This window comes from Coffea arabica, chromosome 6c (genome assembly GCF_036785885.1).
Source record: "Coffea arabica cultivar ET-39 chromosome 6c, Coffea Arabica ET-39 HiFi, whole genome shotgun sequence".
Lineage (NCBI taxonomy): Eukaryota > Viridiplantae > Streptophyta > Magnoliopsida > Gentianales > Rubiaceae > Coffea > Coffea arabica.
Genome location: NC_092320.1, coordinates 53910252 through 53929264, shown reverse-complemented (window position 1 = coordinate 53929264; position 19013 = coordinate 53910252). Strand labels below are relative to the sequence as shown.

Genomic DNA, 19013 nt, shown 5'->3' with positions numbered 1-19013 from the left:
TTGCAGCACAACTCTTGAGGAGCAATTTTGACATCGAAAGATCATGCTTGCATGGTTCTCAGGGCCAAAAGGAGCACAAGGAATCACATGGTATTGGTATCATATGATCACTCTTTTTGCTTTTTCAAAAGCATGAAAAATGTGGCATTCATTAAACATGATTTGCACTGGGACAAATATCAAAAGGAGTGAGCTCCAATTTTGGTAATACATTCTAAATCGGCTTTGTGAAAAAAAGAGAGTTTTTTTAAAGTCGAGAAGATAGTGACATATGTATGTACCTTTCAAATCTCTTGAAGGGAGAGTTGTTATTGGTATTCTTCAAGTTTTAAAATTCGTCACTTTTGATTTTTTTCAAAAAAAAAAAAGTGTGTTTCTTTCATTCCTTCTAAAGTTTGAAAAAAAAAAAGATTGCAAATCCACCAACTTGAGCAACATGCATTTTAATCTTTCAGTTTGATAGTATTGGACTTGCGTTTTCATTTCTTTCAGTATTTCATTGGACCCGGGTCTATCCCACCAATCTGTTATTTCAAAAAAAAAATCAAAAAAAATCAAAAAAAAATTCAATTAAAAAAAAATCAAAAAAAGTCAGAAGATCAAATTTAAATTCCTGTTGGTGAGTCTCAGCGTCCACCGCGCACCCTTCTACCTCTTCTTCTTGAAAAATTTAATTTCTTGTTGGTGAGTCTCAGCGTCCACCGCGTACCCTTCTATCTCCCATTCTTGATAAATTATTTTTCTGTTGGAGCGTAATCGCGTCCCTCCGCACATCAATTTAATTTCCTGTTTGTGAGTCTCAGCGTCCACCGCGCACCCTTCTATCTCCCATTCTTGACAATTTAATTTTCTGTTGGAGCGTAATCGCGTCCATTTCCTGTTGGTGAGTCTCAGCGTCATCGCGTCCCTCCGCGCATCAATTTAATTTCCTGTTGGTGAGTCTCAGCGTCCACCGCGCACCCTTCTATCTCCCTTCTTGACAATTTAAATTCCTGTTGGTAAGTCTCAACGTCCACCGCGCACCCTTCTACCTCCCAGTCCTGACAAATTTAATTTTCTGTTGGAGCGTAATCGCGTCCCTCTACGCATCTGTTGGTGAGTCTCAACGTCCACCGCGCACCCTTCTATCTCCCTTCTTGACAATTTAAATTTCTGTTGGTATGTCTCAGCGTCCACCACGCACCCTTCTATCTCCCATTCTTGACAATTTAATTTTCTGTTGGAGCGTAATCACGTCCCTCCGCGCATCAATTTAATTTCCTGTTGGTGAGTTTCAGCGTCCACCGCGCACCCTTCTATCTCCCTTTTTGACAATTTAAATTCCTGTTGGTGAGTCTCAGCGTCCACCACGCACCCTTCTATCTCTCATTCTTGACAATTTAATTTTCTGTCGGAGCGTAATCGCGTCCCTCCGCGCATCAATTTAATTTCCTGTTGGTGAGTCTCAGCGTCCATCGCGCATCCTTCTACCCCCCTTCTCGACAATTTAAATTCCTTTTGGTGAGTCTCAGCGTTCACTGCGCACCTTTCTATCTCACATTCTTGACAATTTAATTTTCTGTTGGAGCGTAATCGCGTCCCTCCGCACATCAATTTAATTTTCTGTTGGTGAGTCTCAGCGTCCACCGTGCACCCTTCTATCTCCCCTTCTTGACAATTTAATTTTCTGTTGGAGCGTAATCGCGTCCCTCCACGCATTTTTTTTTCTAAAAGACAAATTTAATTTTTTGTTGGTGAGTGTCAGCGTTCACCGCGCACCCTTCTATCCCCCTTCTTGGAGCGTAACCGCGTCCCTCCGCGCATCTTTTTCTAGTTATGACAAGTTACTTTTCTTGACTGTTTTGATTAATAATTGTGCTTTTTCATTCATTTTGTGAAGCTCTAAGAGCTCAGACTTTTTCGACTTTGCAAAGATCACAGTTGGTCAATGCACTTGTTTCATTGTGGTTCACTTGCAATCGAATTACGTTTGACCTGATTCCCATGGTGGGATACGTAAGCAACTCTACATCGGTTCGATCATTTTTTCTGCAATGTTATTGCATGATTTTGTCCAATAATTTCAGCCAAGTGTTGGCTTGTTTATTTTAGCTCAGGTACAGCTAGAAAAAGGCAGGTAAGCAATTTGGTGTCTACGTCTTTGTCTTGAGTTTCTTTGAAATTCTAGACAAAGAGGGGCAAGCTGTAGACACCAAATTTTTGTCAATTTTTAATATTTTCTCAAGTTTTTCCTATTTAATGAGTTATTTATTTTCTTGCATTTTAATGTGCATTTTCTCATTTTTGCAGGTTTGCTTTATGAAAAAAAAAACAACAAAAACCAAAAAATAAAAAAAAAATTCATTTTTGATCATTTTGTTTAACCAAATTAATTATTAACCCATTTCACACTCAATGGCCATGGACTTGTCCTTTCATTAGTTGAGAAATCATCATTTTGGCAAAATCAGCACACAAGCCCCATTTTTTGCTACAAAGTCCCTCTGGGCTCTCTCTAGAAAAGGGGAGAGAAAAAAAAAACACACAAAAAATAAAAGGGAGGCTCTCGGCTCTCTCTCTGGGTTGGACCGAAAAGAAGAAGAAAAAAAAAGAGAAAAACTCCTCTCTCCCTCTCAGCTGTCCTCTCTCCCAAATTTTTTCCAACACATTTGCACACAACAAGGCAGCAATCGGTTGGATTGGAGCTTGGCAATTTCATCAAAAATCTTGGCAAAGGGACCAAACTCTTCATTGAGGTATTTATCTCCCTTTTTTCCAGCTTTTCTTTTTTAATTAACTAGATTGAATGTATGTGTGGTTACCCTTTTTATTGCTTATTTCTGCTGGTTTTTGTTGGTGTTGTATGGATAAAATTTTGGGATGGGTCACTGAACAAAATTAGAAAAAAAGAAACGGTGCTGTGAATGCATGCCAAATGTTTGAAAAAATGTCCAAATGAAAAAATGAATCAAAGAAGTGAATTTGGCGTGTATGTTTTGCTTAAATGGAAGACCATTAGCTAGCCAAGATCTGAAAATGCTTGGTTATCCAAAATTTTGGGAGTTTTTGAGCCTTAAAAGCATTAGAATAATTTTCTTCATTTTTGGGGCTGTTTTGATTTAATGCATTCTTTTGTTGTTGTTTACTTGTCAAACTAAGATTATAGTTGTATTGTAGAAGTTATCAGGAGGGTTTTGGTATAATTTTTATGATTTTTGGTGAAGATGTGAGGGTTTTAAAAAAATAAAAACTGAACTGATTTCTTGGCATTTTGACCACTTTCGGCTCATTTTTTATAAAAACTAAATCCGGAAATGAAATCTACGCGAAAAATGGAGTGGGGAATTATATTTTGAAAAATTTTGATGACCGGAGAAGTCGCCGGCGACCGCCGCCGGAGGCGGTGGCGGCGGTGGCGCCACCGGCGACCACCATGGCCGCCAACTGGAGTGAGTTTCGGATGGCCAGAGGAGAAGAAGAAACGAACGGGGAAGAAAGAAAAGAAAGACAAAAGAAGAAAGAAAAGAAAAGAAAGGAAATTGGGCTAATGTTTTTTTTTTCTGATGGGCCAAGAGTTAGTTTTGGTTGGGTTTTGAAAATGGATCTCTGTTTATTTCTTTTGGGTTTTCGGTTGGGCTAAAAGGTCAGAGCCCATGCATTTTTTGGTTGGGTTTGAGTGATGAAAACAGGGCTGACCTATGTGTTTTGACTTGGACTTTCGACTGGGCTTGGGTAGTGTTCGGCCCAAGAAAATAAAATAATGGTCCAGTGGCCTGTTTTCTTAAGAAGATCTGATTACGATTTGCACTTTGGCCCCTGATCTTTGGGGTAATTTTACTTCAGCGCAGAACATTTTAAATTTGATTCACTTAGGTCCTTAAATTAATTGTACTTTGGTCTTTGAATTTTATCTTTTATTTAATTTTGACCCCTGAACTTTGGAAAAATTATAATTTTCGTCCCCAAAAGTTTTTCAATCTTTGCAATTCAGTCCTTGGCAAATTTTGGCTCTCTTTGTTATGATTGTTTCTTTTCTTTAATAACTAATTATGTTACTTATGAACATATTCGACTTGTAATTTTTAGATGTTTTAAATTTCTTTATATTTGATATTTGACATATTAGTGTGAATTTAGTACTTTTATTATTATTGTTTTTCAATTAAATTGGTGCCGTGATTCTTTTGTTCATTGTGAGTATAAATAGGACAATTTGACTCCATTTAGTCACCACTTCGAACGGGAGGTACCCCTATTTTTATTATTTCAATGTCAATTACGTACTCTTATGTGCTCCTATGTGTTCCTATGTGTTTATATATTTTTATATGTTTTATTTATTGGATTTAAATGTTCATTTAAATTTTCTTATATTATATTTGTTTAGTTAATTTTTTATAATTATTTGAGAGGCATTTAAATACCTCAAAAAAATGTAATAGATAGGATAACTAATTTTATTTTACCATACCTTTCCCATTTTAGATTGTAGTTAGATTCCCCGATATAATAGATAGGTTGTGTGTTTATGTGGCTTATGTGTTACGTGTTTTACCCACTTTCCTTAGGATTTTTTTTTTTGCATATAGATATTATGCTTATGTGTTATGTGCTACATGCTCTTATGTGTTTATTTGTTTTAATTTATGCTTTATTTGTTTCACTATGAATTGTTAATGCACGACGTCACCACACTAGTCCAATGCTAGTTGTGGCTTTTCCCCTCCGCTTACTTGCTAGTCCAACGCTAGTAAGGATTTTAGAAATGGGTTAGTCCAACGCTAGACCCTTTAGGTCGTCTTGCGCTAGATTCATCTTTGTGTGTTATTCACTGCATTCTCATGCATATTTTCATTTTTAGGATCTTTTCTCATTTGTATGATATTCCCCTATTATATTATCCCCTACCCGCTATAGGTGCTAATCATGTCATTTAGAATTGCATTTCATTTAGGACATTGTATAATAAGTTAGCTCATTTGCTTGTGCATATTAGGAGAAATATTTTTCAAACATGGGAAATGGGTGATTATAATTTTTTAGTTTAAATATCCCCTTAATCCCTGTATAAGAATGTCGCGCCCCATTTTTTGATGAAATAAATAAATGGTTTGAAAAATGGATTTGTGATTTAAAAGAAAAAAATGGGTCTAAATGGGACTTTTGAAAATGCGACGATTTGACCCAAGAAAAATAGTTCAAAAAGGGTTTTTTATATGAAAAATGGAGTCGCCACTTGGTATAGAGTTAGGGTGTACCAAGTCACCCAAAAATGAATTTTTAAGAAAAAAATTAGGAAAAAGTAGTAAGAAACCCCTTTTAAACGACTCCTAGTCCACGTAAACCAAAGAAAAAGGTTCGGGAGTCACATTTGACAAAGGGGAAGGCAAGGATAAATTCCAAGGCACCCCTTCGACCTAGCCAAGGCTAGTTGCGTTGATTTAATCAAAGATTTTCTTGTTTTAACCAAAGAATTTATTACATTTGGATGCACTACATGAATGTAAACCCTAGACCTAGGGGTATTAGGGGAAATTTCCCTTCAAAGGTTGAATGGTGCCAATCACATTAATTGTGAAGCCCAATAACGATCCTTTTGAAGAAGTCACGAATAATGCGAGTGCGATACAAATGAATGGAATGCATGTATGCAATGTGAGGACATGAGTTTGAAAAAAATGTAATAAAAGGCAATAATATGTAAGTGAAAATGTGCACGTGAGTGGGCAAGGTGCGGTGTGTGAAATGATAATATGAAGTACATGTGTGCAAGTGATGATAAAAGTGTTCGTGTGTAAGTGAAGGGATAAAAGGTGTACGTGTGCAAATGAAGGGATAAAAGGTGTACGTGTGCAAATGGAGGGATAAAATGAAAGTGTAATGATAGAGTGGATTTAGAATGCATGAGCCTAGGGAATGCACGCATATTGGGTACGGGGAGACCTAAATCGTGACTCAATTTACCCTTTTGTAGAGGGAATACAAGCGTGCTAAGGCTTAGAAAAAGCCACACTCGTCTATATCCCATATTTAAGGGGACACTCAAGCAAAATGAACCCTATAGCTAGTATGGGATGCAAAACCTAAAATGAGAGGAAAAGGGGTTCGAGGATCATGCCAAATGATAAAACTAAGGAAAAATGCGTGATATGTGGTGAACAAGCAAATGATATGCTAACGAGGGAAAATTCCTAAGGGTCTAGCGTTGGACTAGCCCATTCTATGAATTCCGACTAGCGTTGGACTAGCGGAAACGTACATTCATCCATCACATTCATTCATGGCTATGGGAAGCGAGTAGACATGCCAAATACTCATAAACACATAGCACATAACATTTAGCATACTCGACTAGATGCAAGGCCCTAACAAAGCAAATTAACACTTAACACGTAGGCATGCAATCAAGCTAATGAACCTATTACATTCACTAACTAAAACAAAAGGGGAAAGGGAAAATGGACCAAATTGCTCGCCACAGCCCTATCTATTACAAGCCAAGGGGTGTACACATACCCCATTAAAAGAATAACTTAATGAAAACAAAAAGTAAATGACATAAGTAAAAGGAATTAAAGAAAAGCTAGGAAAGCAAAGTAGACATGTAATGCACTTAGCACGTTGGGTCACATAGGAAAGACACAAAGAGGGATAAAAGAAATTATACCGCCACCTTGAATTGATGCTCTACATGGAGTGAAATCACTTATTTATCCTCCAAAATAAAAGAAATGGTCAAGGTACCAATTTATTTGAAGAGAAATTAAAGAAAATAGGCAAACATAATCTCACTTGGACGCAAAGCTCTTAAGTTCATGCATTAATAGCAAATTAAATGAAGCAAGGCGACTAATTGAATCACACAAACAATGAAGTTGCAAAAGTTAAAACTACCAAGGACCCAATTGATGAAGTTATTCAATTTATCGGGTTTTAGTGGAACACGGGGAGACTTAGGGGGCTAAAGTCCAATTTCAGAAAACATTTCATGCATGCAACATAGCAGATTTCGGTAATTCTATTTGCTGGGTTCCTACATGAACATCTGATGCACATCTCTATGCACAAAGACTCCACCATTTCAGCAAAGCAGATTCATATAATATACAAGTGAGCTAACTATCATTTAAACATCAAACATTTCAGCAACCAGGGAATCGATTCCTTCCAACAAATCTAAAACACACCATGAACAAAAATGAAGTTTGCTGCCATTGTATTTTTGTTATGAAATGCGCCAGAAACAGCTGCATTCCATGTCAAGCAAACCAGATTTCAGTGCAAAAAACACAGCTTTAATCCAAATACAACACCTTAACATCCAATAACCAACTGCAGTCATAGGGAAGAAACAGAAAAAAAACGCAAGACACTGCATTTTCCTGCTGCAATTTTCTGCTGCAACTTTGCAGCTCAACTCGCACAAGGGAGAAGCCAAAACTTTGTACAAAACTTATTTGTTTTATCCACCTAGCCCACGTGCCTCCAAACATCAGTTTTAGCATCAAGGAAAACAAAAAAAATGCAGCAAAGAAAACATCAACATTTATTCCAACCGAACTCATAACCATTCTAGCGCAAGGAACCAGAACAGAAAAGAGAAAAATAAACATACTCTGAACATTTGTGCCTGAGGCAAAACTGAAATTCAAGGGGGGGAACAAGAAAGGTAGCTTACGGCGCTTTCGGGATGACAATTCGCAGGTGATGATGGTGGTGGCAGCTTGGTGAATTAGAGACCTCCGCTGCCGTCGCTGCTCAAGTCATCTACGGAAGAGGAGCCGATGAAGAAACAGCTGACGAGAGACTCTGGAAGCGCTGATGGTAGACGGCTTGGTGAAGGTAGCGGTAGAAGCTCCGGCTGCTTTGATGGCTAAGGTGGCGGCGGGAGTTGAAATGACGGACAGCAGAGGCGGCAGATGCGAGTTGCAAGAGTGGACAGCGGTGGACTGATGATGAAGGTGGAGGTGGTGCCAGATAGAAGGCTCCAGAGGCGGAGCTCACCGCCCCAGGATCAAACTCTCTGGTTGCTCTTCAGATTTTTCTATTCCTCTGGTCTTTTCTTCCTTCCGCCGCCCAGACTCTTCCGTTCTTTCTTTTTCCGTCAAAGACCTCTCAGCCCTTGTTCCAAAACCTATCTTCTCTACCGCTGTTTTCTTTCTAGCTGTTCCAAAACCCTCTCTATCGTTTCTCTCCTAGCCGTTCCAGATTTTTCTTCTCAGCCGCCCCCTTTGAACCCTTAGCCTCTTCCGGTAACCTCTCTCCTTTCCTCAGCCTGTTTTCTTCCTTTTTTCCCTCTAGATTTTTTTTGCGGCCGTCACTTCCCCTGGTTCCTTAGCCCACCGACTCTCTCTCTGTTAGCTCAAAAACCTAGCCCCCCTCCTTCTAGATTCATCCCCCCTCCAGGTGTCCTAGACACCTGGCCTCTTCAGCCAAAAATTTCCCCCAGGACCTCCCGCAACTTTCATTTGCAAGCTGCGGCAAAAATGCAGCTTTTGGCTTCTCTCTTTTTTTTTTTTTTTTTTTTTAAATTAATGATTTAACAAAAATAATAGTAAACTAAATAAAACTAAATAATAACAAAACAACAATTTTAATCAAAATAAACAAACTAAAAATAACAAAATTACCATTTTCGACCTTTTCTTTCATTTTTCCATTTTTCATCATTTCCATTTTTCAAAAATAAATTAACAAAAATAAACCGAAATGCCAAAAGATTGAATTTGAACGTATTTTTGTGAACAATTTTCCTTTTTCCCTCTTTTTCATGATTTTCTTTTTCCCCTTTTTTCATTTTTCACTTTTCCTTTTTTTTCTTTTTCTCTAAAAATTCTACGCTAAACTTACAAAATAAAAACTACAAAAACAACTAAAAACTAAAAAGGGAATAAAACTAAAATAAAATAAAACCTAAAAGGGCTAGACAAACACATAATGAACTAAAACGCAAATCATCTAAACACAAAGCATTAATTCAAAATTTGGTGTCTACAAAGAAAATCATGTCACGAGTTTTTGCCTCCCGTACCTTTTATGTTGCATTCATTTTTTTCTTCAATCACTTATATCTATGTATATAATTTAATTTAATTTCTTTTCTTTTAATTTCATCATTTGCATACTCGTGGCACCTTCAAGGAATTATTTTGGCATTTGCAATTAATGCAATTGGTTCAATTAAACCCTTCAATGAACATTTTGTCCCTTTCGATATTTTTATAAATTTAGATTGCATCCATGTAGGAAACATCCAAATGTGATAAAATTAAGGGTTAGATTAGGAAAATTTTGACTAAACCTCGCAACTAACTTAGACTAGGTTGAAAGGGTGCCTTAGGTTTGATTTAATCAAACCTTTGCCTTCCCTTTCTTCAATCGTGACCCCCGAACCCATTTTCTCTATTTTTTTTTCAAAGACCTGGAGTTGTCAAAAGGGTTTTATTTTATTTTACTTTATTTTTTGGGTGACTTGGTACACCAAAACTCCATACCAAGTGGCGACTCCTATTTTCCTTAAAAACCCTTTTGGACTAAATTTTGGACCCAAATTGTCGCATTTTTTTAACTCCCATTCTAGGTCCTTTTTCATTTATTATTAATAAATCACATCTTTTTATAAACTCCTTTTATCTTTATTTTTGCATCGCAAAAAATGGGGCGCGACAATTATAATATTATTGTTGTTTTCATTGTTCATAAGAATCAAGTTACAAATTTTGGTATTATTTATTCTTTAAACATTGGCATTTTTATTGTACTTCTAAGTATTAATAATATTTTGAATATTATAATATTATTATTGTTTTTATTGTTTATAAGAATGTGGAAAGAGTACCAATTGCTTATAAGCACTTTAATAAATACTACCAAAAGCTACCCAATTGCTTTGTTAAAATATTACATGTTAACAAATAGTACTAAAAACTATTATTGCATGTGCAGTAGTCAACCATAATGAATAGGTTCGAAAGTCATTTACTACATAGTAATGTGCGAAAGTACTAGGTGACCAGTATTTGGGGGTATGGATAGTAAAGCTGCAACCGTGAGGTTATATGATTCATGCTAAAATTGAACACTAAAGATGCAATCGATAGGTTATAAACTTTAATCTTTTTTCAAATCACTGCAATCTTATCTTGAAGTTATAAAAGATCACCTTTCTTTGGATCACTATAATCTTATCTAATATCATAGATTCACATAAATATATCGTCGCTTCTACTACCAAAATTGCCAATTTGTTTGGATCAATAATTAACATAATAAAAAATATTTTTTACTATTCTAAATGTTTAATTACATACCATAAAAATATAGTGACTCAAAACTTTTAATTTTCTCAATCAAGCTTCACATTGTACATCAATTTCACCCACTAAATAATTTCTCAAACATAAAACATTACTAACTACTATCATAAACATTACCAAATTAAGGATAAATTTCCACAAATCTGACTATTAAATACACATATTATCATTCATTAATTAAAAAAAATTATTTTTTCAATCTAAAATACTTCTTTTCAATATTTCTAATCTTTGCACATAAAGTAATTTGTGTTAACAAGTATTGCTATGTTCATCAGATCTTACTATGGTTTTACATCAGACTACTCATGGTCCTTTATAATATTCATACAGTATATTAGATCATTACATTTTTTATGAGTATTACATTAATAATTGTAACTTAATTTAATACGTCTTTTAATACAATTATTTTAATATACTTTTAGATCAAACAAATGATTACTCAACATCTTTTCAACTTCAACATCCATCGACTGCAGCTGCGATTCACCATGATCATGGTAACTTCAAATTTTTCCACAATTTCAAATTCATGCTTAACCATTAATGTTTTTAACGCGCTACATTATTATATTAACTTTCTATATTACATAATGGTAGATGAATTGCATAATGACTCACCAACTACTGAAGTTCCTATTACACCTACGTCATCATCTAATGGTCTCGATGATGGTATGTCCAAGTTTTCTCATGTATCTTGACTAAGTAATCAATTATTATTTATGCAATTCAATTTCTTTCAATTTATTTTTTGCATTTGACTTCTTAAAATCCATTACACATACAGGTTCATCCGAAGAATTTGTTCCTGCTACACAAGACATTGTGTCTACTAAAACAGCTGGAGCAGAACAAATCAGTAATCTACTAATACTTTTCTCATGTTACCATAATTAATATTTCTTGCTATATGTTCTTAGGCATACAAATATTATGTGCTTTATTTTCATACAACAACTTTACATTATGTCTTTCATACTTAGTTTTATTAGTTTTAGGTATGTACTTTATTATACTTATTTCATCAATCAATTAGACCAAATAGGCCGAACGCGACGACGATGTAGAATCACAAGAAGATGGACATTTGGTCTAAGAACAGTAATCTGTCACAAATGTCAATCTCTAATGTGGGTGGAAGAAAGAATTCAAAGTAGTACAAAACAAAATCCAAGATTCAATTTATGTTGTCAAGATGGGGATGTTGTTTTACCGTTATTGCCTCAAACTCCCCAAGTTTTACAACATATATTTACGACTCCAACATTGAAAGAGAAGATTCGATTGCTGAATGCACTATTCAGGTTTACATCCACGGGAGGCAAAATAGATCATTTTGTAGTCAATTCTATCGGACTGTATTCATTTCGAATTAGTGGAGAAAATTATCATCAAATCGGATAGTCTTTGCCACCTCTTGGAGAATTAGGTAGATTCATACAATTATACATTCATGATACCGATAATGAGTTGCAGAATCATATGAATCTTCTAAACAGTCATGATGGCAATCCAATTGGGATTGATGCATCAATAGTTGAAGGATTGCAAAATATGATAGATGAAATAAATCCATATGTACAAGTTTTTCGAAGTGCAAGAGACATGCTTCGAAATCAAAATATTGTCAATCTGCAAGTATAGATAATTAGTGCTCGAGGTGACAGACAATATATCCAACCAACTGCAAATGAAGTTGCTGCTTTGATTGTCGGTAAAGATACTGGACATGTCACACACCGTAATATTGTGCTTGTCACTTGAGATGAAAATTTGAAAAGAATCAGTGAGACACATCCATCATACATGCCACTTCAATACCCTTTACTATTTCCATATGGAACAGACGGATGGCATTGTGCAATAAGATTTTCACCCTTTGCCGTTAGAAAGAAAGAATTTGTGTCGATGCGCGAATTCTATGCGTATTGTATGCAATTTCGACAAAATGAAGGCCATACACTTTTGAAAGGTGCCAAACTATTTCAACAATTCGTTGTTGATTGTTATGTAGCTATTGAACACTACAGATTAAATTTTAGGGTAAAATACACGGAACCCCCTTGTGGTTTCGCGAAAAGACATCTTACCCCCTATCATTTAGAAATCTCCACATAAACACCCTAAACTTCATAACTAAAGCGGAAATTGACCTGTAACCGGGTGTGTAACCTAGTGACGATGGGTGTGCGAGATTAGTTTGGAACAGGGCCTCAGTAATGCTTGGGAAATCATAGCCACTCATACGATTTTCTTCCTCAAAGATGGCAAAATGGTAGACAAACTCTAAAATGACAATTTTAACACTCTAAAATCGGATCTCAGAGAACAAGGGATCAATTTTCTTCAGCAGTAGTAGTAGTAAACACAGAATTGAGTGCCCACTCAATTATTGATTGGGGATTTTTGGAAAAAATTTGGGAATCCACTCATAAGGGGAGTGGTCATGCCGCTACAGATGAGGAGAAGAATATGGACTTCTGCCTCGAGATTGAAGCTACAACTGAGGAGATTGCCTAGGAACTTATTCGTTTCCACGAAGAAATGATGGTAAGAAAAGCAGATGGTGCACATCTTCTGCGGAAAAATATTATCATCACCTTTTCTGTCCCAGTCGTGTGAGGGTGAGGATGAGGGTGATGATGATGATGAGGTTGATGATTCTGCTTCTTCCTCTGCTTCTGGCTCTCGCCCTTCTTGTAAAAGCAGAAAATCTTGAAATTGGAGTACAGGACTTTAGTCTTGATGGCAGCGGCGACGACATGAACGAGAATGCGGACGAGGGATGGGCAGGTGCCCTCATAAAAAATGAAGATGTAATTGTTGGAATCGTCGGCAGAATGATATTGGTGGTCAGGGGGTGGATTGTAGACTCCCAGATGGGCGAGTGCTCCCATGGCCAACAACTTGAGATGGCTCCATAGGTTTAGAATGAATGCTCCAGTCAGGGCTGTCGGTAATCTGTTGACGAGTAACGGCAGTAGGGGAAAGGGAATTATACCATCGTAATCCAGTGGAGTTATGTTTGAGGTGGGAAGCTAGAAAAAATGGGTTTCCTTTTATCGTTTCTGGGTTAAGGGTAGGGTTGGGGGCAGGGGAGAACTGAGAAGAGCAAAACAATTGCCACCGTGAGTGTGTGTGTGTTTAATACTTGCATTGGCATTTGATTCAAAGTTCCAAGGCAAAGCTTTCAAGCTTACATTTTTGGATATACATTGGATTGTCAATTCCTACTAATTTAGTAGGCCACGGGTTAGACGAGAGTATTTGATCTGCTGCCAGTAACTCAGTCGGTTCAAAAGGTAATTTCCACTTTAGTTATGAAAGTTAGGGTGTTTATGTGGAGGTTTTTAAATAATAGGGGAGTAAGATGTCTTTTCGCGAAACCACAAGGGGGTTTCTTGTATTTTACCCTAAATTTTATGAAAACCCATCAATCTATATTACATGCTAATGTATATCAAGGTTTAGAAGATGCTGTACTTGCTGGAGATACAGATGCATCATTAGTTGGAAGGAGATTTGTTCTACCATCTTCATTTTCGGGTGGATCTCAAAATATGGTACAACATTTTCAGAATGCGATGACAATTTGTAGGACAATTGGAAATTCAGATCTTTTCATTACATTTACTTGCAATCCCAATTGGCCAGAAATTAAACAAGAGTTGACAAGAATATCGGGACAGAAAGTTGAGGACAAACCCGATATTACGGCTCGAGTTTTTCGGATAAGACAAAAGAAATTGATGGATGTTTTAAAAATATCCAACTATTTGGAAAAGTGCTTGCAGGTACAAATTTTACTTTATTTAAATCATTAATTTCTTTCTTCCAATCCCTATATTCTGCTATACACTAAGATTACTTCCATAATGTGCAGACATCTCTGTCATTGAATTTCAAAAACGTGGTTTACCATATACTCATATCACTTTAACATTAGCTCCGGATGATAAACCCCTTACTCCAGAACAAATTGATGATATCATTTGTGCTGAAATACCTGATAAAAATATTGACACACTAGCTTATGATACGGTCATCAAGGGTATGTTACACGGACCATGTGGTGATACTTATCCAAATGCTCCGTGTATGGTGAATGGAAAGTGCTCTAAACACTATCCAAAAAAATTTTGTAGTGAAACCACTATTGATGAAGATGGATTTGTATCATACAGACATAGAGATGATCCAAGTAAGAGGGTAACTTTAATGGTTTTACATTTGACAACAGATGGGTTGTTTCTTACAATCGAGATTTGATTGTGATGTTTGATGGTCATATCAATGTCACCAAAGTTGCACGTCCAGAAATCACTAAATATCTGTACAAGTACATGAGTAAGGGGGTTGATAGAGCAAATGTTCAAATTGAGAATAACGTTGTACTTGCAAATGAAAATGGTCATCGTCGTTACAGAAGCGTTGATGAGATTAAACAATACTTAGATTGTTGATATTTATCGCCAATTGAGTCATGTTGGAAGATATTTGATTTCAAAATGCAGAGACAGTATCCATCAGTGATTTGATTGCAGTATCATCTTCCTGATCATCAATTTGTGATATTTAATGATGATAATCATCTTTATGACGTTCTTGATCGTGATCACATACATGACACAATGCTGACGAAATGGTTTGAAATAAATCAGAGCGATGTTTCAGCTAGAAACTTGATATTTGTGGAGTTTCCGAGTAAGTGGACTTGGAACCAAAATAAACGCCAATGGGAGTCCAGATTGCAAGGTAGGTGTATTGGAAAGCTACCATATGCACATCCTCATTCTGGTGAGCGATACTATTTGAGAATGTTGCTGCACACAATTCGTGGTGCACGAAGTTTTGAACATTTGAGAATTATTAATGGAGTTGTGCATCTAACATTCAAAGCTACATGTGTAGCACTTGGTCTTCTAGATGATAATAATGAGTGGAACGAAACTTTAGCTGAAGCATCTACACGGGCATCTGCCAAAAAATTACGAACCATGTATTGTACAATACTTATGCATTCTGAGATAACTAACCCTTCTAATATATGGCAGCGTCACTGGAAAAGTATAACAGATGATTTGCAATATCAGATCAGAAGGGATATTGAAAACTCTCAAATACGCATTGATGACGATGAGTTACAAAATTTGGGATTAGTTGAACTCGAACTCATTTTAATAAAAATGGTCGATCTTTATGAGATTTTTCACCAATGCCATTGCTGTCATTTGAAAATGCTGAGTTTTTCATGAATAGACTTATAAGAGAAGAGTGTGATTATGATTTTACATCAGAGCAGCAATTATTTGATAATTTATATGTAAGTTTGAATGAGGATGAATTGAAAGCATATGATTTTATTATGGAATCATACACACATAATCACGAAGGACTATTTTTTGTGTATGGAAGTGGTGGGACGGGTAAAACTTATTTATGGAGAACATTGATTGCTCGAGTTAGATCGTAGGGAAAAATTGTTCTTTCAGTTGCATCATCAGGTATTGCTGCAATACTCTTACCAGTGGAAGGACAACACATTCACGTTTCAAAATTCCTATTAATTTGGATGAGTCATCAAGTTGTTCAATCAATAAAAATTCTGACTTAGCCAAATTAATTAGAGAGACATCTTTGATAATTTGGGACGAAACTCCAATGACACATCAGCATGGATTTGAAGCGGTGGATAGAACTTTAAAGGATATCTTAAAATTGAGTGAAAATGATTTTGAGGATCGTATTTTCAGAGGAAAATTGATTGTTTTGGGCGGTGATTTTCAACAAACATTATCGATTGTTTCTAAAGGTAGGAGAGAAGCAACAGTATCAGCTACAATAAAAAAATCAACGATTTCGGATCACTGTAGAGTACTGCATCTTAAAATAAATATGCGTGTAATGAATTTACGTCATCCTGAAAATATGCGTCAGCAATTGACAGATTTTGTAAATTGGTTGTTGTCTATTGGTGAAGGAAAGGTTTCAGCAACTTACTGAATTTGGGGAATCAAATTGGATTCAGATGCCGTCGCAATTTCTTATAAAAAAATGACAATCAATCTTTGATGCGGTTAATAGATTCTGTCTATCCAAATTTGAGAAATTCATAGGAAAATAGCACTTACCTCAATGAACGTGCTATTTTGGCTCCAAAAAAATGGTGATGTTGACAAGTTGAATGATTGGACAATCACGTACCTACATGAGGGCTGATACTTTTTGCAATACTGAAGGTGACATTGTTGAAAATATGAATCCTCCTGAAATGTTGCACTCTTTGAATTTTCCTAGACTTCCAAATCATTTTTTGGAACTTAAAGAAGGAACTCCTATAATTCTTTTGAGAAATCTCAATCAGTCAGAAGGTCTTTGCAATGAACACGACTTGTCATTACCAGAATGGGGGATAAAGTCCTCGAGGCAGAAGTCATAACAGGATCTAATATTAGAGATTTAGTACTCATACCTCGGATCTCTTTAACACCGCAAGCGCACGGACTCCTTTTCCAATTAAAAGGAGACAATTTCCTTTGAAAGTGGCATTTGCAATGACTATCAACAAAAGTCAAGGCCAAACATTGAAAAATGTTGGCGTTTACCTTCTTGAATCTGTGTTTTCACATAGTCAATTTTATGTTGCTCTGTCCCGTGCTACTTCGCCAGTTGGATAGAAAATACTCAATGTTAATAGCGATAATGATCCATGGGATTACACAAAAATATTGTATATCGTGAGATTTTTGACTCCCTTTGATAAATTGTGGACATCGCTTTGTTTAAAAAAATAGTATATTTACTTCATATTATATGTACTATATATGCTTCACACTTTGACATTTTGTTTGTACTTCTTTGAATTTATGTTACTTGCTGTCTCAACTACAGTGTTTAAATAATTAACCTTCATGCTATATTATAATAATTTACAGATATTTGATATACACCTTTACTCTATCAAGATCCTTGCGGATATATATAGAATATAAAGATTAGATTGTTTCGATTAATAAATATGGCCATATATGGAGTGCTTCAATATTCGGGATGTATCAAGATGCTTTTTGTAGATGATCAGGTAATAATTAAGAGCATATGTTATTTATTATATTGAATATTAAATATTTACTAATCTGTTGAAAACTATTAGAAATTTGTCATGCAGGGAGTTATAAGAGTCAATAATATGATAAACATTTTCACAGATCATCTCCATGAAGGCAAGGTATACTGGTTTCAAAATATATATGTAATTCCGACAGATCTTAAATATCAGCTTACATCACATCAGTACCAATTATCATTTGGAAACGATATGAAGATAGTGAATATTTTAGATGATTGTGGAACCATACCCCGTTTCAAGTTTAATCTGGTCAAACTAAGAGATACAGAACAGCACATGGACAATGATTTGCAATTGATAGGTATTTCATTCATAATTAACCATACTTCTATTTAAGTTGTATATTTGAACTGGTATTAATTATACTTTTTGATCTTTTGCAGATGTAATTGGTTTAATTGTATCTGTTGGTTCACACTTGACAAAAGGTTAGTTAATAGATTCAATATCTTTAAAATATTTTGTATTCTACAAATTTTGATTTATGCTTACCAAAATTCTCTAAATGAAGTTTGACAGTAGTTCAGTTGACTTTTTGTGATAGATTTGCAACTGATGATGGTGAACACTTGCGTCAAACTGTTACAAAAAATAATGTTTTGCTAGCCTGTGGTATTTGTATGAGAAATTATAAAGGTAATTCAATTTATTTTCACTTTATTTTATTTAATTTTTATAGTTTATCAATAAATATAGCACATTGTGCAGGACCGTCACTTTATATTATTCGAGCAAGCAAATTGTATGTCAATTGCTACTTGAATTTTGCTCAATACCTACACTGTTGGTAAGTTTTACAAATACCAAAATATTAAATTGTTAATAATATTTCATACCCTTATGAATATGTATTTGAAAAATTTGCAGGTTTGAGAATGATAAATGTGCTCAGAATTAGTGACATGGTTGCGGTCATGCAATTTTACAATGTCCCAAGCATTGTTGATATCAAATGCTAAGAGAATATGGATATCTGAATATGCAATTATACCTACGATACAATTTGTGAAAACTCGAGAAAAATTTTGTATAAGCTTTGCATGTATTACCTTCATTTTGCCATTAGAAGTATTATATATAACAACTAATAGATTAATTAAGTGTTTAAATTTAAATTTTACAAAAAATTATATGAATCAAATAAACATCTAGTATGCACACCGTAATTTGTGTAATTTGAATATATTATTGTTGAATAAGTTACATGTCTAGCTAATTTTTTTTAAAACCAAATGTATGAGAATCTACGAGATCAAGGAAATACAATTAAGGTTGGGAGTTAATGTGTGAATTAATAAAAATTGCAGCCCTTAGTAAGAAAATAAGTGGATATCAAATGACCTATCTAACCTCTCATCCTAGCTAATCTACCATGCGACCAGTTAGTATCAGAACCTTAGAAACAAGGCCGAGTGGAGAAACTTTGGTTCTATCAACCACCGACTGAAGAGGGAGTTGGAGTGATTAGCTACTTTGGTATTATCAACCGAGAGGAAACTAATGAAAGAAAACAGAGAACGAAGCTTTCTTTCTTCTTCATACCTGAAACCGTGAGAAAGAGTGGGAGTGAAGGAGCATTTCTG

General features: G+C 35.4%; 1 long non-coding RNA gene across 1 annotated transcript; it reads left to right on the top strand.

Annotated features, from left to right (window-relative positions):
- The first annotated feature begins 2466 nt into the window (after positions 1-2466).
- On the top strand, positions 2467-18492 carry LOC113691584 (uncharacterized). The gene is made up of 9 exons (XR_003448739.2): positions 2467-4225; positions 10724-10798; positions 10899-10973; positions 11089-11160; positions 17510-17731; positions 17814-17858; positions 17975-18066; positions 18139-18217; positions 18298-18492. It is a non-coding gene; the product is annotated as an uncharacterized lncRNA (long non-coding RNA).
- Positions 18493-19013: the final 521 nt, after the last annotated feature.